The following is a 21,781-nucleotide window of genomic DNA, read 5'->3' on the forward strand; positions in this document are numbered from 1 at the left end:
ATAGGCAACCATTGCCCAATTTTCAGTGAAAAATATGAACCCTCCACCAAAAGCGGCAAGAACGAAATTCCACCACCAAGCTTTATTGCAACAGATTCTTGCCAACCAAAATAAGCATGATGAGGAGATGAGAGAGGTGAAAGCAAGGCTGGAACAAATGCAAACACACAAAGAATCTTTGGAAAACCAGTTGCACAACAAGCATCTTCCTCAAGTGCCAAATCTTTTGGAAAGCTTCCAAGTCAACCAGAAAATCCAAGAGAGCATTGTCAAGCTATTACTTTAAGAAGTGGTAAAGTTATAAATGATGAGAAGAGTGAAAGCAGTGAGAAGAGAGAAAATGAAAAAGGAACCATGAGAGTGAAAAACAAAAGAGTGCAGAAAAATGTAAGGAGAAATTTGAAGAAAAGAAGAGAAGTATATACCTCCACAGGCCCTATAAGCCACAACTTCCCTTCCCACAAAGATTTCACAAAGCCAAGCTTGATAGGCAATTTGGAAAGTTCTTAGAGGTTTTGAAGAAACTTTACATAAATGTGCCTTTTGTTGATGCTCTTTCACAAATGCCCTCTTATGCAAAATTCTTGAAAGAAATTCTCTCAAAGAGAAAACTTGAAGATGATGAAAGCTGTAGCTTTGTGTAAGAATGTAGTGCTATCCTCCAAAGGAAACTTCCTCCAAAGCTTAAGGATCCAGGAGTTTTTCAATTCCATGCCACATTGGAGAGTCTTGTTCTACAAAAGCTCTATGTGATTTAGGGGCAGTGTTAGCCTTATGCCCCTTTCTATCTATGAGAAGCTCAACATGGGAGATCTAAAGCCAACCCATATTTCTCTTGATTAGTGTGAGAACAATCAAGTATCTGAAGGGATTTTGGAGAATGTGCCCTGAAGGTTGGAAAGTTCTATATACTGTTGACTTTGTCATCTTGGACATGGAGGAAGATTCTAATATTCCAATTATATTGGGAGACCCTTTCTAGCTACAAAGAAGAGCATTGATTGATGTGAAAGGAGAAAAGCTTACTCTTAGAGTTGGTGAAGAGCAATTAATTTTCAATATTAATAACTCTATGAAGAAGCATCATTCTGAAGCTGATACTTGCTTGAGAGTTGATATTATTAATGAGCTGGTTGAAGAACACTTCAGAAAGAAATATCCAGAAGATCCACTTGAAAATTGCTTGGTTCATAGAGGAGGCATAGACTATGACAACCCTCATGTAGCTGCATATACTCAACACTTAGAGGAAGTCCACCATTCATTTACGCTCCAGTTTTCAACTCACACAAAAGGAAAAAGCGAATTTAAGCAATCATCATTCAAGGAAGAAGATGCACCTAAGGTAGAACTTAAGCAACTTCCTTCTCATTTCAGTATGAATTTCTTGGCACTAATAACACTTATCCAGAATTGTAAATTCAAACTTGAGTACTTTAGAGGCTGATAAGTTGTTAAGAGTATTGAGACAATTTAGAAAAGTTTTGGGATACACCATAGATGACATTAAGGGAATAAGCCCACACTTTTGCATGCATAGAATCAGTTTGGAAGAAAATTGTAAACCATCTATTGAACATCAAAAGAGGTTGAACCCAAGTATGAAAGAAGTTGTTAAAAGGAAATTTTGAAGTTGCTTGATGCAGGATCATATATCCCATCTCGAGAGATGCTTGGGTGAGCCCAGTACATGTTGTCCCAAAAAGGGTGGAATGACGGTGGTCAAAAATGAAAATAATGAATTAATTCCCACTAGAACGGTGACTAGTTGGCGAATGTGCATAGATTACGAAAATTAAATGTTGCCACTAAAAAGATCATTTTCCACTTCCCTTCATTGATCAAATGTTGGAAAGACTAGCTAGGCATTCTTACTTTTGCTATTTAGATGGATATTCGTGTTTTTTCAAATCCCTATCCATCCAAATGATCAAGAAAACCACTTTTACTTGTCCATATGGAACCTTTGCTTATAGAAGGATGCCATTTGGGTTGTGTAATGCACCGACCACTTTTCAGAGGTGCATGATGGCAATCTTCTCATTTCATTGAAGACATAATGGAGGTTTTTATGGACGATTTTTCTTTATGGATCTTCTTTTGATATATGCTTGGCTAACCTTTCTAAAATATAGCAACGATGTGCAGATACTGACATTGTGTTAAACTGGGAAAAGTGTCATTTCATTGTTCAGGAAGTGATATTGCTTGGACATTTGGTGTCTAACAGAGGAATAGAGGTTGATAAAGCCAAAGTAGAAGTGATAGAGAAGATGGCTCCTCCTACCAATGTCAAGGGAATTGAAGTTTCCTAGGACACGCAGGGTTCTCTGAGACGCTTTATTAAGGATTTTTCTAAAATAGCTAAACCTTTGTCTAATTTGTTAAGTAATGACACACCATTTGAATTTGACCAAGAGTGTTTGGATGCCTTTTGCAGGTTGAAGCAAGCTCTCATCACTGCACCAATCATGCAACCACCTGATTGGAGCCTACCTTTTGAAATTATGTGTGATGCTAGCAACTATGCAATTGGGGCTGTTCTTGGTCAAAGAAAGGACAAAAAGGCTTATGCTATTTATTATGCTAGTAGAACACTGGATGAGGCTCAAACAAATTATGCAACAAGCGAAAGGAATTTTTGGCAATTGTCTTTGCATTGGAAAAGTTCGGACCTTACATAATTGACTCAAAGGTGGTTATATTTTCAGATCATGCGACCATCGTGTATTTGCTCAGTAAAAGGAGGCCAAACCGAGGCTCATTAGGTGGATTCTGATGCTACAAGAATTTGATTTGGAGATTAGAGATAAGAAAGGAGCTGAAAATGTAGTTGCTGATAATCTTAGTAGGTTGAAATTGGATGGTGAAGAATTGGATGAAATCCCTATTGATGAGTTTTTCTTGGATGAACAACTTTTCTCTCTTGTTGCTAAACTACCTTGGTATGCAGACTTTGTGAATTATCTATCTTGTGGAGTTTTACCTCTAGGTATAACATGGCAACAAAAGAAAAAGTTTCTGCATGAAGTGAAGTTTTATAGATGGGATGATCCTTTACTCTTTAGGAGATGTTGTGATGGTCTAATTAGAAGATGTATTCCTGAAGAGGAAATCCAGAGTATTTTGCATCATTGCCATGCTTCTGATTATGGAGGACATTTTGGCATCTCTAAGACAGCTAGTAAAATTTTGCAAGCTGGTTTCTTTTGGCCAAATCTTTTTAAGGATGTGAGGAAATTTGTGTTGGATTGTGATAAATGTCAAAGGAGTGAAAATTTGTCAAAAAGAGATCAAATGCCCCTAAATAATATTCTTGAAGTGGAATTATTTGATGTTTGGGGAATAGATTTTATGGGGCCATTCCCTCCTTCATATGGTAATAGATACATCTTAGTTGGGGTTGACTATGTGTCAAAGTGGGTGGAAGCTATTGCAACTCCAACTAATGATGCTAGAGTGGTAGTAAAATTTTGAAAAAATTTGTCTTGAGCAGATTTGGAGCTCCTAGGGCTATAATTAGTGATGGGGGTTCCCATTTTTGTAATAAGCAATTTGAGAGCTTAATGAGGAAGTATGGTGTAGTGCACAAGATAGCTACCCCATACCATCCTCAAACTTCAGGACAAGTTGAAATTTCTAACAGAGAGCTCAAGCATATTTTGGAGAAAACAGTGAACAATTCTAGGAAAGATTGGTCTATCAAACTAGATGATGCTTTATGGGCATATAGGACTGCCTACAAAACCCCTATAGGAACTACTCCCTTTAGGTTGGTGTATGGTAAGTCTTGTCATTTAGCTGTGGAGCTAGAACATAGAGCATATTGGGCCATTCGGACCTTGAATTTTGATCTTAAGCAAATTTGGTGAGAAAAGGTTGTTACAACTTAATGAGCTTGAGGAATTGAGGATGGATGCTTATGAAAGTGCGTATTTACAAAGAAAGAATTAAAGTTTGGCATGATAAGCATCGAGGAAAAAGGAATTCAAAGAAGGTGATTCAGTTTTGTTGTTCAACTCAAGATTGAAATTGTTCCTGGAAAACTCAAGTCAAGGTGGATGGTCCATATAGAGTTTCTAAGGTTTTCCCTTATGGAGCAATAGAAATTTGGAGTGAAAAATCAGGAATTTTAAGGTTAATGGGCATAGATTGAAGCATTACATAACTGGAGACCCAATACTAGGAGCAAGCTGTTACAAGCTCTCCAATCCCTCACCTCTTTTCAGCGAAATTCATGAAAAGTCCAGCTAAGGACTATAAATTAGCCCTCTTGGGAGGCATCCCAAGTCCTTTTATTTTGCTTTTGTTGATTTACTTTCATTTTCATTAATTTTGTTTTTATCTTAAATCTCCCCAAATTAAAATTTTGACATTGTTAAATCTTGTCCCTTGTAGATGTAATTCAATGAAGAAAGGCTGGTGAACTGTTGGGGAAGTAATTCTTAACTTGGAAAATTTTATCCTTCAAAAGAACTGATAAGCTTTTGCTGCATAATCTGTGCAGGAGCTGCAATCTAGTTCATGCAGAGGAAAAATAAAATCTGCAGTAAAAAAGGGGAGTCTGCAGCAAATGGCTCATGTTTTTGATGAGGTTGGATGTATTTAAATGGAGGAAGGTTGGTGAACTGCTGAAAGCTGCAATCTGGTTATTGCAGATGAAAAGTATCTTCTGCAGAGCAGAAAAATAGAATCTGCAACAGATCACTTGTGTTTTTGGTGAGGTTGGGTGGGTAATTTTCTAATATTTGTGCTTATAATGATATTATGGTGGTAAGTTGGTTATTTTTGCAGTTTTGAGCTTCTTTGGGTTATAGGATACAAGGTAGAAATGCTGCATTTTCTTGGCGAATCTTGGAGAGTTCATTTCTCATTTGTGGTTAGATGCAACTTCATGCAAATTTTATGGAGTTTTATGTGCTAAATGTTGATTTGCAGAATTCGACTTAATATGGCATAGTTCTCAAAGGTCTTTTATGTAGGATCCATTTTTATATGCTTGTGTGATGCACTTTTTATGAACTTTGAATATATTGATGTGTTTTTGATGAAAATTTCTCATGGTTTGTGCTTCATAGAATTATATTTCATCATTCCAGGGTATCTTTCACACTTGCAATCCATGTTCTATTGCATTCTTGATTTTGTTGAATTTGTGCATAAGCAACTGCATAGCTTATGCAATCCTGCATAACCAAAATTCTTGCCATTTTTCACCTTTATTGCAAGTGCATAAGGAGAGTGCATAGCTTATGCAACTCTGCATAACCTCATTTTGTCAAATTTCATATCTGTCAAAACTTGCATAAGGTGAGTGCATGACTTATGCACATTTGCATAACTTCAAATCCTTCATTTTCTCTCTCTGCCGAAGTTTGCATAAGGAAGGTGCATAAGTTATGCACTTCTGCATAACCAAAAATCCAAAGCTCCAATTCTGCCGAAGGTTGCATAAGCAGAGTGCATAACCTATGCACTTCTGCATGACCAGAAACCCAGAAAAATCATTCTCGCCGAGGGGTGCATAAGGAAGGTGCATAAGTTATGCACTTCCGCATAACCAAGAACTCCAAATATACAACCTTGCCGAGACCTGCATAAGCAATGTGCATAGCCTATGCACTTCTGCATAACCAAAATTCTGAATTTCAAAACCTACCGCAGAGTGCATAAGCAGAGTGCATAGCTTATGCACTTCTGCATGACCACCAACCAAAATTCAAAAAATTGCCGCAGAGTGCATAAGCAGAGTGCATAGCTTATGCACATCTGCATGACCCAAGTTTCTGAAAAACCATTCTTGCCGAGAGATGCATAAGGGGAGTGCATAACTTATGCACTCCCGCATGACTTCGCTCCTCACCATTTCAGGGTCACCGAAACATGCATAAGGACAGTGCATAACCTATGCACTTGTGCATAAGCACTTTTCTGAAATATAAATCCTTTTGAAACACGCACAGGTTATGCATAAATCATTTTCCCCTTATGCAGTCTCCTACAACCCGATTCAAATTCATTTTCAGCAAAGACCATTCCCACCACCTCCACTTCCCGACTCTTGAACCCCACGACCGCCCTTCAACCTTCATTCTTTCCGGCATTCTCGCCGTCTCTCTCCCATCTTCTCCATCAGCGCTCTCATCACGAAACCCTAAATCCCCCTACATTTTCATTTCCCCTATCTCTTCTCCAATCGGCCATGGATTCCCCTCCACACTCCCGCCCCGCCTCTCCTCTCGAAGTCTCTCCATTATCTTCGATACACCCCCCTTCCAATCCTCCACCACAAACGACACCACCAACCACATACAAACGCAAAATTAGGTCCAAATCCGTGCGACCCATGTCCTCTGCTCCTCCTCTGTCCAAACGCAAAGACCCACCCACCCCATTTTCGGAGCCACCTCCTAAAAAGCCAAAAGCTCCAGCCTCTACACCTTCTTCCAGCAAAAAGACAATTTCAGCAACCCCATTTGTATCAAAGCTACCCTGGCCTCTCCCTGATACAATTCAAAAAGCTGCTTTCAAAAGACTCAAAGATAGAAGGGTACAACCTACTAGGTATATATCTGTTGATGCTCTACAATCTCTGGGTTTATTTGATAATGTAGTTGCATTTCTTGACGGTATGGGTTGGACAGAATTTGTGCATAAGCAAGAGGTAGTTTATCCAATTCTAGTTTTGGAGTTTATTTCTTCATTCTCTGCTACCCTCAACTTGCATGATGTAGACCATAAGCCAATTATGACATTTAGATGCTTGGGGCAAAATAGAGTCATCATTGGATCAATTTCATAGCATTTTTGGTTTTGCAATTGATGGGTTCTTTAGAGTGCCACATCTTTGGAGTAGAGGTAGCCAATAAGGGCATCCGAATCTGCCCAATTTTGGAGAATCATAACAAACCAACCCCAAACCTTCTCTGTGGTAGGTCCAAAACATCCCAAATCCTTGACCTGCACTTAGGTTTATTCATAGGTTGATGGCTAGCACCATATTGGGCGAGAGGGACTAGTTACGTGCGTGGGCAAATCTGAACTATTTATGTTATGGTGTGCATTTCACAAAGTTAGGGTGTCTCGTGTTACTTCTTTTGCGAACATGTCTTTGCATATTGCCACCAAATCCATTGGTGACATTGTTTTGGGTGGGCTCATTCTTGTCATAGCCAAGCATTTTGGCTTTAATCCCCTAAAGCACTCAATCCCAAAGACTTGAGGACACTTCCTATTTTGATGCTGCACACTTAACCAAAACAGGGTTCCATTTATCATATTTTGATACTGGCCACCCTGCAGCAGAAACTGAGCCTATTGCACAACCAGCAACCTAACCTTTCACACCAGTCCCACAGCACCCTACTACACCTACCCCACCCCTCGGCCTACTCAGACACTCCAGCTACCTCTGCTCGGCCCATTCCTCCTACAAATTGAACCTACCTCATCCACAGCACCTCCTCCATTCAACACTAAAGCCTTATTCACCTACCTTGACAGGCTTAGTGATGATATCTACTTTGTGGATAGGAAGCTTGACAGTGGTCTTGATACACTAAAGGATCGTCATGATCAACTATTTGACCTTGTCATGGAAACCAGGGACAAACAGAAAGAACTGAAGGAGATGGTGAAGCAACTCATGATGTTTCTGGGCATGCCACCCCCACCTCCATCACCTCCTCCTGCACCATCATTTCGACAATGATGTGACCACTATTTAGCAACATCCTTGGACAAAGGAAAAACAATAGACATAGATTAGTGTTTAGTTTACTTTTGTTCAATCTTGTAGGACCTTTTCTTTGTAAATATGTTCAAACATTTATACTTTGTTTTGGATTTTGTTGATTTGTTCTGAATTAGTTTCTTTTAAATTCTGTTTCTTTTGAAGTTTTATTGAATAGCTATTACATTCGTCTTCTTTGATTTTTATTGCACTTATTGCCTTTTTGTACATATTTCCCCATACCCTGTCTATATTTCCATACTTTTACTGCTGGTTGTACATTTCCCCTTGCCAATTCCCATGCAGCAGTTTTTGTATACACTGCACAGCTATGAATTTCCTCATGCATAACCTTTGCCTAGCCTGTGCAACCCTTTCTGCTACTTCTGCAGAACTGCACAGGTTGTATTTCCCTTATGCAACTGTCCTGCATAGCCTATGCAACATCTATTGCCTCTTATGCAGCACCGCATGGCTTATGCACCTTACCTATGCACATGTTCTGGACAGCACTTAACTCTGCATAACCTGTGCAGCCTCTTATGCATTCCTTTAACTTGAATTCTCATACCAGGTAACTCTTTCTTTTTGTTCTTAATTTTTACAATTCCTGGTCAATATTATTTGCTTTGAGTTTTGGATATCTACTGTTTGAGACATTGAGGACAATGTCTAATTTTGAGTTTGGGGGTGCACATTTTGATTTTTAGCTTTATTTTTCACATTTTGAGTATAGGAGCATCTCATTCCATTCCATTTACATATATTGTAAATATTTTACATATACATCCATACACACACACACACATTACACATTTACACACACATTATACATTACATTGCACACAAACATACAAATAGGCTTCCTCCATTTAGTTCATGCATTACTCATTTTAGGAATCATACACCATGCATTAAAATCTTTTGCCAAATCCCTTGAGTATTGAAAATGTGCCTATGAGAGTGATTTGACTCACCTTTTAGTTGGGTTTGTGGATTGAAAGTTTCCTAAAAGGTGCAAGGTTTTGAAGTGTCTATCCCTTGCCTATATCTTCTTAGCCAAAAAGCCACCCAACTAGTCATTTGGAGATGGAAGTGTTTAGAGGGAATTATTGGATATAAGGTAGTCAAATGATGTCTCACCAATCCTAGAACAAATTTTCTAAACCTTTCAAGGCGAAATACCAGCTTGTACTTGAAAAGAGAGATGATTAGGCATTCTTTGATTTAAACCTTCTCATTTTAAACCTTTGGCCCTTTTTCCCAACTAAAATTTATCCTTGCAAACCCCTTTGAGCCTTTTTGTCCCTAATTTTTCTTGAAACCCTTATTACTACCTAGCCAATGAACCAAACACTCCAACCCTTTTCATGGGAATAATTATTCATAATATTAGGTACATAAATAAAAAAATAAAAAAAATATACAATAAAAGGGAGAAGAAATACTTGTCACCTTGTAAAAGTGCTAGTATATGTGCTTTTCACTATTGCCATTCAAAATGAAAGAAATCCACCCAAAGTATCAAAAGAAATGAGTTTGGGGGTGGCAATTTTAGGGACAATCATCAAAAGAAAAATACAAAATACAAGTTAAAGTATCAAAATGTCCCTCCATTTTTATGTGTTTTGTAAACTATGCTAGCACTTGACAATTCTCATTGTGTATTCTTCTCTCCCATATATATAAAAAAAAAATATATATATATATATATATATATATATATATATATATATATATATATATATATATATAATAAAGTGTACCTTATGTTTCAAAATTGAAAATATTCTCATGCTTTGAATCCTTTTTACCCATCTTTCTTCTTAGCCTCATTTTAAACCCCATGGCCTCATTACATCCCTAAAAAGACCTTTGATCTCTTGATAGTACTTGCTACATTAGTGGAGATAGGAGTAGGGAATTTGCCTATGGGATTGGAAAACTATTCATCTATTCATTCAATTCTATCATTCCATGTTGAGATACTTTGGTTATCAATTGTCCTAGAATTCCTTTTGAGCATGACTCTCTCTTTTGATTAGTTGGTTTGGGGATTTGAATGATAATTGACTTGATGGCTAAGTGGTGAAAGCTTGGATAAGCATTAAATTCTTTGCATTTTGAAGGATGGGTATATGGATTGTTGGTATGGCTAAAGGTGTGTTAAGTTACCTTAATGAGTGATTTTCATAACTCTTTGGATAAGGCACCCTTAAAAACTTTGCACCACATTTTAAAGTTTGCTTGAGGACAAGCAAAAGCTTGAGTTTGGGGGTATTTGATGCATACATTTTGCATAATCATTTAGGTTTAATTTCATAACCATTTTTATTTGATTATTAGTCATTTTTAGCTAATTTTATTAGTTAATTAGTTAGTTTTTCATAATTGTCGATTTTGGATTAATTTGTAATTTTTACTTTGTTTTGTAGGAAAAATGGTGTTTTTGAAGGACTAAAGAGAATTTTGCCATTGAGGAGTGTCTTCTACAGCAAAAAGATGCCAAAAGCAAGTTTTCAAGCTAAAATATGCATAGACCAAACTGTGCATAACTTGCCGCATAAGCTATGCGATTACGCATAAGGAGGAAGAACAACTGTTCGAACCAATGAAATGTGCATAAGGAGGCGCATAGCTTATGCACATTCTAGGCTCCCTTATGCACATTCACGAAATTGTTCATAACCTATTCAACAAGTCATGAAGCTTCGCATAAGTGACCCGAACCATTGAAATCGCATAAGGGATGCATAACTTATGCATCCACTTATGCTGATCCCATAAAGAGTTCATTAATGAGCTGGCAGAAGATTCCCTTAATGTATTCCTCCTAGAACATACTATTTTAGGGCTCCATGTCAGAAAAATGCTATATATAGTCCCATTTTCTCATTTTAGAGGGGAGGCAAGGAGCAAAGAAAGAAAGAAGGAGGCTAAGCAGAATTTGAAGAGTCATTTCCACCTTCCACACCATTTTCAACTAAGATTTGCAGATTTCTTTCTTTCTTTACACTTTTCTACATTTCTAGTGTTTAATTCCTTACTTCTTAGCTTAGATTAAAGCTTTATTTCCATTTAAACTCATCATATCTTGTAAGCATTATGGATAGTGAGTAGTTTACTTTTGATTCTGGAGTAAGGGTTGTAATATTTGAGATATTTTGTGGATTTTGATTGGGTAATCTATATTTTGTGGTCTTAATGAGTTTTATTCATTTCTTGTATGCTTAATGACATGCTTAATGTAGGATCCCATTGAGTAATGTTCTTAATCCATGGTTGAAGCACCGAAAGGAGAAGGCCTTGTGATAGATAATCAGGAAATTAGACTTAATTAACTTAGACCTAGAAATAGGCTAAGGATTAAGAGGATTCACAGATTAATTAAGGAACTTAATGGGTCTTAATTAATTCTAACTCCATGAAAGTAGGATTAGTTTGATTAAGGCACTCTTTGTCTCACTCGAAAGGGAATTCAAAGGATTTAAGAATTAATCTCCTTAAAACTCATAAGTTTCATAAGATTGGACAACCAATTTAAAATCCCAAAATAGCTCGAATATGAAATCCCGAACTCCGGAATCAGCTTTTTACCATTGTTAATTTCTAATCGAATTTAATCATTTACCATTTTAAATATTGCCATATTTGAACTTGCTTATTTCAATTTGATGCAATTTTAGTTTAATTAATACATTGTTGAATATGATATTAATTTTGCACATTTAGATTTCACACTCCATTATCCATTAATTCATCATTTTAATCTCATAAATACTTCAATTTAGTCAACTTTTATATCGAAAATTCAATCATTAACACAACTCCTCGTGGGATCGATATTTTTCTATACTACTTGTACGACCCGTGCACTTGCGGTTGGGACGCATCACGTTGCACCAAGGAAAAGCCTTCGAATGCAGAGCACGGCATTTTTGGTAACTTCAGCATTTTTGTGGTTCATTAGTTTCATCCCCTGTTCCTTGGCTTTAAGATCTATCACATAATCAGCCCAACCAAATGGTGCTGGATAAATTGTGAGAGATCAAGGCAAGCAACAGCCGGAGCTCTTGGGTATGGCATTGCAACATTAGCCCACTTGGCAATTTACAAAGTTTGTGAGAAATTAGGTTGTAGCGAGGCTATCGTATTGGCTACAATGAATTCTCTCTGCTTTGTTTATGGTGTCACACTCCAATACAGAGAGAGATCTTTTTAATTTTATGTGACATGGCATGTGAGTTCCTCTACATTTAATAATAAAAAATAGCACATGACATACCACATTTGTAGAATCACATTTTTCCCCAAATTCAATTTCAAATTTAGATACAATTTCTTAGATTTTGTCAATTGAGTCAAAATTAAAATTATTGTATTAAAATACAAAAAATTGAATTTAGATATAATTTAGATAGAAAGTTTCACACTTTTCTCTAAATTCAATTTCAAATTTAGATACAATTTCTTAGGTTTGGTTAATTGGGTGAAAATTGAAATCATTAGATTAAGGGTTGTTTGGTTTAACTGTTGAATACAACTAATAACTATTCACTAATAGCTATTACTGTTAGCTGATAGCTGATAACTGATGATTGCTGATTTATGTAAAGTATTTGGTAAAACTATATTTAGCTGTTGCTGTTAATATGTGAAATAACTAATAAGGGTATATATTATATAATTTATTTTATTATTGAAATAAATATAAAATTATAAATTTATATTATATTATTTATTTTATTATTAAATTAATATATTATATCATTTATTATATTATTACAATAAATATAAAATTATTATTCTATTATATTATATCATTTATTTTATTATTAAAATAAGAAAATAATTAAATTTTTTTAAAAAATAATTAAATAATTTTAAAAATATAAATAAAATAATAAAGTAATTATTATTGTTAATAAAAAAAAAACTTAGAATTAATTTTAAGTTTTTATATATAAATAAATATTTTATATTTTATATTATTAATAAAAAATATTTTAACAAAATTGAAATACTTTAATTAAAATGTTAAAAATATAAATTAAAAATAAAAAATATTAATAATATTAATTTTTAAGTTAAATAAAAAAAGTTAATATGGTTAAAATAAAAAATAAAATCAAATCATCTATTATCAGCTGATGAGAAATAATTCTAAAAATAGAGTTAATACAAACTGCAGCTGATGGGTATCATATCAACTACTTATCATTTACCAATTTTATTTTTTTAAACTTACCAAACACTCTAGTTAATATTTTGAGGTGTCTATCAGCTATCAGCTGCACTAAATAGGTAAACCAAACCCCTCCTAAGATAGTAAAAGTAAAAAAGATTTGTATTTGTAGTGTGATTAGACTTAAAAAAGAAAAAAAACTTTTTATAATTTTTTCGGGGGCAATTGGCCCACCTTGATCTGAAATTCCTTTAGCAACTTGCAAACCCTATCATGAGTTCATCAACAGGAAATGAAATGAATCATTTATTTTACCTTCATCTGGAGGAAGATTCACAGATTGTGCTTCAACCGTGCACATTTGCAACATAAGCATAAGCAAGGTAGGTCTTAAAATACCGGAAATAGCCTTCTTCTTCTTCTTCTTCTTCACCATCCACTTCCCACTGCGTAAGCCTGTTGAAGAACAGGAAAATCCATAGAAAGATCGAGGCTTTCTTGGCCTTTAGACTAAGATCATGTGAAACTGTGTTGTGGTATAAGTTATGATGAGCATGCATAAATACATATGTTTGTGCGCGCGGAAGCGCGCTCTTTATGTAAAGCTGATTATAATTTTCGCATAATGAAAATGTACGTGCTGCGAATTATAAAGGCAAGCATGGTGCAGCAAAGAGAATTTAAGCAAAGAAACTGTGCTTAAGAGCACATAGCAGATATATACCTTCAGCTGGATCAAAGGGCGATGAACCAAAGCAACCCACCATAGCTTGGAATAGCAAGAAACACTGTTTCTTGAACGTCAATTTATTGCAAGAAGTTGACAAAACTCAAATGATACGAACTTTTTTATATGACAATGTTGCTTCATCTATAGTTAGGCACTCGGAAGCTTCAGTTATGTACTGTTTTTAGTCATAAGGGTTTTAATAGGTGATTTTTCTCTATATTTTTTATATTTTAAATTTATAATGAATAAATTTAAGTGTATATATATATATAGAGAGAGAGAGAGAGAGAGAGAGAGAGAGAGAGAGATGGGTACAGTAGTCAACAGAAGGGCTTTATTTTTCTTCGCTTGGGACCCTGAAATTAAACCTCTGGAGAAAGGTCGGCCAGGGACAAGTGGGACTTATCCGTTGTCGGCACGGCTTCATCTTCTGATCCTTTGGTGCTATAATTCTTGCTATTTTTTTTTAATATATGGTTCGGACTAAATTGTTTAGCAAAATTAATTGGACTTAAAATTTAATTATAACCTTGTACTTATTTAAAAATTTTAATTTATTTTATTTTTAATTTTTTATTTAAATTAATTTATAAATTTTAATTTAAACTCAATTTAATTTAAAAATTTAATATCCCCATATTATAAACTACAAACATTAACTTCCATCAGTACAGGGCCACTCATAATTAAAAATATCATGCATGCCAATTATAATAAATCTAGCAGAAAATAAAAGTAAAAAAAGGAGTCGCATGTGTTTGCATCAGACTATCCGTCCATTTCCTGGTAATTGATAAGCAATTTGCGTCTCTTCCCCTCTAATTAGGCGAGTTGTACGCGTTCCAAATAAAAAATATTTAGTTATTTTTTTAATATTAAAATATTATTTTAATATTTTTTTTATTTTATTTAAAATAATTTAAATATTTTATTTAATTAAATGTCATTTTAATTTTTATTAATAAAGAAAGAAATTTTTATGAGCAAATTATAATTTGATCCCTGATATTTTGTATATTTTACATATTAATCCTTGTATTTTTAAACACCTATTTAATCATTGATATTTAAAAAATCTACCAAATAATCCCTGATGATGGAAAATTAAAAATTTTAATTGTATATAATTTTACAATAAAAAATTTATAAATTACATATTAAAATTTTTAACATAATTAATATAGTTAAATTTACAAAATAACTATTAATTATAAAATTAATTATTTATTAAAATATCAAAGACTAAATAAGTAGATTTTAAAAATACAGATACTAATATGTAAATTTTATCAAACTTTAAAGACTAAATTATAATTTATCATATTTTTAATTAGGAGCTTATTTATAATTAAGTAAAATTTTTAAGGATCATAAAGTAATTATCATTTTAATCTTTTAAAAAGAAAAAATATTTCTAATTAGGAGTTTATTTGTAATTAATTAAAATTTTCAAAAAAAAATAAAATAATTAGTTTATTTTTTAATTAATTAATATTAAAATTTAAAAAAAAAAAAAAAAAAGTGCATGAATCTCACTTCCATATGAGAAGGAACAAATTTAAGCTTAAATCGAGAGGTTTGGACAAATTTGAACAAAAACTTGAAATTAAACATTAACAAAAATTCAGGGGCAAAAACGGTTTTTTATTTTCTAAATTAATTGCCAGTTTTTGTTTCAATTTTGATCTAATTAAGTACAATAGAGAGAAACCGTAATCGATTCTCCTTGTAAATTTGGAGCTGATGGCAGTTGGAGTTTGTAGAACCATTAATTGTTTCAGATTTCAGTTTTAACTAGACTTAAATCTGATTTGATTTCAGATTCGATTCAGCCTTTCAAACGGGAAATGGGGATGGCAAAAAACAAGAGCCAGGGTCCACACGAGTTGCATGAAGAAAATTAAAAGAGTTGAGGAAGAATATCAACAAGAAGAAAATGGAAACGATCTTCCCTCGAAATTTCCATACTATGGTTCCCCATTTAATTGAATGGATACCCCAGCCAACGACCTCCATTATCTGCGAGAGCAATAAATTATTATTATCATTATTTTTTAATGGATGGAGACCATTAAATAATTATTTAACAATTTTTTCTTCCTTAAACATTTATTATGAATTTAAGATTATGACTTACTTATTAAATGAGTTTTACACGTTTGGCGTCTTAAATTCATTATAAATTAGATCCAGATATTTCCAATTGTTCAATGCCTTCATTCTTTATCACTGACTGTTCACAGAATAATCATACAATCTGTATGTATTTTTCTCAACTCTGACAGGAATAGATGATGGTGAATTTGTGGTTTGCATTGATGTTTGAAAACCTAAATAAATTAATGAATATGAATAAATTTTATTTAGGAAAATAAAACATTCAATTAAAAATAAAAATTCTTAATTTACATGCTGCATCATATATGAAAAAATTAGTGTTGTCTTTTGCTTGAATTATAGTGTTAAATTCTGCTAATGATCCTTTATTTTGGGTTTAAATTCACAAGTGGGGGTGTTCACTATTCAATGTAAATCACTAAATCAAATTTGATTAATTGGAATTAGAGTTTAGTTTAATTTGTCTATGAGAAAAAAGTCTGATTTAAAAATTAAAAAAAAAAATTGATTTACAATTTAGTTTCAATTTTCTCTTTAAAAAAAAATCAAAGTATAAAGTATATATAACACCTCTCACCCGTCTACAGTGTAGTCGAGCAAGGTATGTTATATTCGGTGTCGGAGCACCCTATTTTTATCTTACTTTATTCCTTTAATAAAGTTATTCTCATTATATTTTAATATCAATTATTTTTTTAAAGAGAAACCAGCGGAGTTTCTCCTATTTTATTATCGTTTAACGTGATTCATTATTCACCTGTTTGAAATTCAACAATATTTTCAAAATAAAATCTCATAATCATCTCATATTTCAATATCATCTAAATATTTCAATTCTCATATTTATTTCCATCCACTTTCCTTCATACTCCATTCACATATCAAAATTCTTATATATCCATTAATTTTCATAATTTGTAAAATAATTGAATAAATTTATAATTTACATGATATACAAATTAATTACTTATGAATTAATCAATTTATTAATTTACATCACATAAATATTACTTACAAATTCTTAGTTTACAATTCTTAGTTTACATTACAATATACAAAATATTTATAATATACAAAATACATAAAATGACTTATATGGGCCCTATCTATATGCATTAATGAGGAGGTGATAACCTTGAACCCTTTTGATACTTCTGCAGATTTGGACTTCAAAATCCCAGTCTAATATCCACTGGATTTTGCCTTCAGTACCTGCGCGAAAGAAACAAATCCATCGTGCTAAACATTTCTGCTTAGTAGTATAATAATATAATAAGAAAATAATATATACAAATTAAAAAAGAATCAAGCATTCTAAATATTCAAGTATCAATTTGCATTAAAATGATATTTCTAGTATTAACTATTTTATATGCTAATTCGTTCCTCTTTGGAAGCACTGAGTTTATAGCCTTATAGTAATAATATTCAATATACATTTTAATTCTAGGAGTATTGTATTTTCGGTTTCTACAATTCTGAAAATTTCATTTGTACTACTTAATTCAATTATGTTTCCATTGATAAATTTTTTTTTTTCATTTCATTCAATACTTTCTAATGTTTTTAATTACTATGTTCTTAAATAATTTCAATAATTTACACTACCCAGGTAACCTATGACAGACTGACTAAACTAGATAATGGGTCATTGGCACTGGACAACGCGGTGCCTCAGGCCGTCATACCATAGAACGCGGAACGTCAATCACGTATGCAGTCAGTATGGCTAAAAAGCCATGATAATATATAATCGAGCATAAAATCCATGAGTGCGGGCATAAAAGATATGAGTACGGGCATAAAGCCATGAGTACGAGCATAAAGCCTTACGCAATACTGCTAACACAATATCTTATTGGCATGCCAATCTATCCAATCTGACACACATGTTTAGGTAATGCAATGACACATAATATCATTAAATGTTAATATATTGTATTTTATGACTTCATTATTTCATGACAAATTCCATAATTTATAATTTATAACATTCATTTGATCATTCATATAATCACAATTCACATCAATTATCTTTCTATACCATTATACTCAAGTATTTTTCCTTCTACAATAATAAGAACTAATGTCTCATTCATACATTAACATGATTCATTTATTTATTCATTATGTCATTCATATTATCACAATTTATAACAATTATTTCATTATATATATTTGTTGTAACATTCTAAATTTTATTTCCTAGTGAAAATACAATATCTAGACTCATTTTCATCTAATATATATATTCATGAATTTCATTTATATAATTCACAATTTATCAATTATATCATCTATTTTTCCTTTATAATTCTTTATTTAATTTATTACATCATTTAACATGTTCCTACTTGCAACATTTTCATTTATATTAATTTCCAAATCACATTTCAAAATATATTAACAATGTCATCTAAGTTCTATTTGTGATGAGAATACAATTTTCATCTATTTATTCTCATAATTTAGGTATACATTAAATCCTTTAAGTGGGTACCATTGACTCCATTAGCAACTTAAGTTTTTTGGTAGTTACTATTCACTTGACCATTTCTACATAAAAGTTGACTTTTTAATTCATAATATATACACAAATATTTGATACATATTTATACTACATTTTAGATTCTAACTTTGTTGGCATTGATTGCCAATTGCAAATCAAAGCCTTTTAGAAGTATTTTCAAAAATTTAGTTTTTGTGTCATATGTTTACTATTCCATTGGTTTAAGCTAAATTCAGAATTTGGCAAACTTTTCTTCATCAAAATTGTTCTTTTATGTGTCTTCTTTAATTTCTTTTTTTAATCACTCTATTTGAAGTTTTGTAGCTCAAGTTATGGTCAATTTATCATAACTGGCCGGATTGGATATTACCCATATTTTCTAGGCAAATTTAGTTCTGCCAGATTTGATGTCTTGACTTTGGTAGCAAATTCCATTAAGTTGTGGTCAAAATTTGGAGATCTATTCTTCATGAAAGTTGTTATAAATTGTCTAAGTTTTCTATTGATATAAAATTCAGGTCAATTGGATATTTCTACTTCAAGTTATGGCCAAATGAATTATTCATTTGGCCACTTTACCAGGTCCAGAATTGGTTACCCGGATTTAGCCAATTTTTAGGTTATCTTAAGTTTATTTTCTGGGCAAGGTTTCTTAATCAAAATTGTGCCATTATGTGTCTAGTTTCATGTCTAATTGGTGCAATGGCCTTGCACTAATTGAACCTATACAACTCAAGTTACAGTTACCCAAACTTGTTGGACTCACATCCAGCCCTGCAGGTCCTATGAGGCAGCATAGCCAACCTCAAATCCAAAGCCATAATTCACTTCAATTCCTCATCAAACACAGCCAAATGGTCACTAATTGACCATTAGAACTTTCATTCACTAACACATGAGCAAAACCCAAATTTGTCACAAACCTTAATTGGTCAAAATTGTTCCTTTATGTGTCTTCTTTAATTTCTTTTTTTAATCACTCTATTTGAAGTTTTGTAGGTCAAGTTATGGTCAATTTACCATAACTGGCCGGATTGGATATTACCCAGATTTTCTAGGCAAATTTAGTTTTGCCAGATTTGATGTCTTGACTTTGGTAGCAAATTCCATTAAGTTGTGGTCAAAATTTGGAGATCTATTCTTCATGAAAGTTGTTATAAATTGTCTAAGCTTTCTATTGATATAAAATTCAGGTCAATTGGATATTTCTACTTTAAGTTATGGCAAAATGAACACTATTCATTTTGTCACTTTACCAGGTCCAGAATTGGTTACCCGGATTTAGCCAATTTTTAGGTTATCTTAAGTTTATTTTCTGGGCAAGGTTTCTTAATCAAAATTGTGCTATTATGTGTCTAGTTTCATGTCTAATTGGTGCAATGGCCTTACACTAATTGAACCTATACAACTCAAGTTAAAGCTACCCAAACTTGCTGGACTCACATCCAACCCTGCAGGTCCTATGAGGCAGCATAGCCAACCTCAAATCCAAAGCCATAATTCATTTCAATTCCTCATCAAACACAGCCAAATGGTCACTAATTGACCATTAGGACTTTCATTCACTAACACATGAGCAAAACCCAAATTTGTCACAAACCTTAATTGGTCATAATTTCCATCTCCTATAAACTCATCAAATTTCAACTCTACTTTATATATTTACACATCAATTGACTTTAATATGCAAATTTAATTGCATCCTAACCATCAAAACCATGAAAATCCCACACCATCAAGGCTAACCAAATTTTCCATGCCTTCATACATACCACAATTCCATATATATTCATGTAAGCTCATCATAGTTTAACTATATTTTAACTAAAGAAGAAGGAAGGAAACTAGTTTATGCACTAACCTTATGAGCAGAATTTTTCCTCACCCAATCTTCAATTTTCCTTCACTTTCTTTAATTTTCTTGGCTGTCAAACACCTTCTCAAGTAGTTTAGACAAGTTTTAATAAAGGAGGTCTAGGGTTTTATAGTGGAAAAATGGTGAAAATTAAGCTTGGGATTGGCTTCAATGGAGGTTCTCTCTCTCTCTCTTTCTCTCTCTCTCTCTCTCTCTCTCTCAAGCACTTCTGCTAGTTGAAGAAGAAGTGGCAGAATTTTTCTTTTAATTTCTGCCCATTAATTCTTTTTAAGTTAGTTTTTAAAGGTTTGTTTTAATTTGATTGGTGGAAGCCTTTATAAATGACATCATGTGATGTCAAAATTTCAATTTTCTTCATTTTTCTTTTCTTTTTTACTGATTTTCAATTTAATTTTTAGCAATATTTATTCATATTTTATGTCATATAATTTATTTACTTAATTGGACAAGTTGGCCAAAAATCATCTCTGAAGACGAAATGACCCAATGCCCTTCGTTTGATTTATTAAGTCAAAATCGTCTGTACCGATTGATAAAATTCCAGAAGCATTTTCTTGGCATTTTAATGCCATCGAAACTTCAATGACTCTTCTTTGGAATCTCAAAAATTATTTCATGAATTTTCTCTCTAACTGCAAGGGCCGCAACTTCCCACTAAGTTACCAATTACCGGGGTACCTGCTCATTTAATTTCGTTGTATTTCATTTCTAAAATTTTTCCTTAATTTTTCTTACACTTATTTGAATTATTTATGACTCCTCACTCTAGTTCTAAATATTTTTTCAAACGTTATAGCTGTCCGAACAGACACTGATCATCGGAACAGTAAAATGTACTGAATTGTTACAGTGAGGGTGTTACAGTATATATATAAAAACTTTCCAAAAAAAAAAAAACTTAAGATATAGTGTCCTAAACCATAAGGTTGTGCGCAGTTTAATTAATAAAATATTGAACAATGAAAGCATACTTCAAATTCCATTGATAAATTTGAAGTAAATTACATGTATAACTCCTTGAGTTTCCTTAATTAATATGCAAACAATTAAAGAAATATATAAAAACCCAAAAAAAATATATGAAGAGTAAAAGAAAGAGCAACCGAAATTAAGTGAAAAATCATGCCCCTGGTGAGATTCGAACTCACGACTGCTTGCTTAAAAGGCAAATGCCCTGCCACTGGGCTACAGAGGCACCTCAATATTACAATTTCCGTATTATCAAATGCTTGAATAATTTTTGTCTCGATTCCAGTTATCATTAACAATTCAATTCAGACTCAATTGGAAACCAAATTCCGTTTCTTTTTCGAAATGACGATCAGAATAGAAGTTTTGGTTTGATTTCGTTAAAAAAATTATTTTTTAATTATTTTTTAATTATATAGATTTTAATTGAAAAACATATATATAATTAAAAATTAAAAATTAATTATACCGTATGATTAAAAAATGTGATTATATATATATATATATTAGAACGATATAATATATTTAAAACTATAAAAAATATATATATAAAATTTATTTTTAAGTATTTTTTTTATGAAAAACTAAACTAAAATTAAATTAAATTAATAAAATAAGTTTAATTTGATCCGCAATGGTGTAGCTTGCCCATAAAATTTGAA

The 21,781-nt window shown here is 32.7% G+C and overlaps 2 non-coding genes across 2 annotated transcripts in view; both read right to left on the reverse strand.

The window, feature by feature from the left end:
* Positions 1-13,819, reverse strand: part of LOC110648886 (probable leucine-rich repeat receptor-like serine/threonine-protein kinase At3g14840) — a 32,367-nt gene extending 18,548 nt beyond the window's left edge. Inside the window, exons 1-2 of the transcript XR_009146046.1 lie at positions 13,642-13,819; positions 13,233-13,373 (exon numbers count right to left, since the gene is read on the reverse strand). This is a non-coding gene — a transcript (probable leucine-rich repeat receptor-like serine/threonine-protein kinase At3g14840). The remainder of the gene's footprint in view (positions 1-13,232; positions 13,374-13,641) is intronic.
* Positions 13,820-21,273: 7,454 nt separating this feature from the next.
* On the reverse strand, positions 21,274-21,345 carry TRNAK-UUU (transfer RNA lysine (anticodon UUU)). The gene has a single exon. It is a non-coding gene; the product is annotated as a tRNA-Lys (tRNA).
* Between the last annotated feature and the right edge of the window lie 436 nt (positions 21,346-21,781).

The sequence above is a fragment of the Hevea brasiliensis genome, chromosome 18 (assembly GCF_030052815.1).
Source record: "Hevea brasiliensis isolate MT/VB/25A 57/8 chromosome 18, ASM3005281v1, whole genome shotgun sequence".
Lineage (NCBI taxonomy): Eukaryota > Viridiplantae > Streptophyta > Magnoliopsida > Malpighiales > Euphorbiaceae > Hevea > Hevea brasiliensis.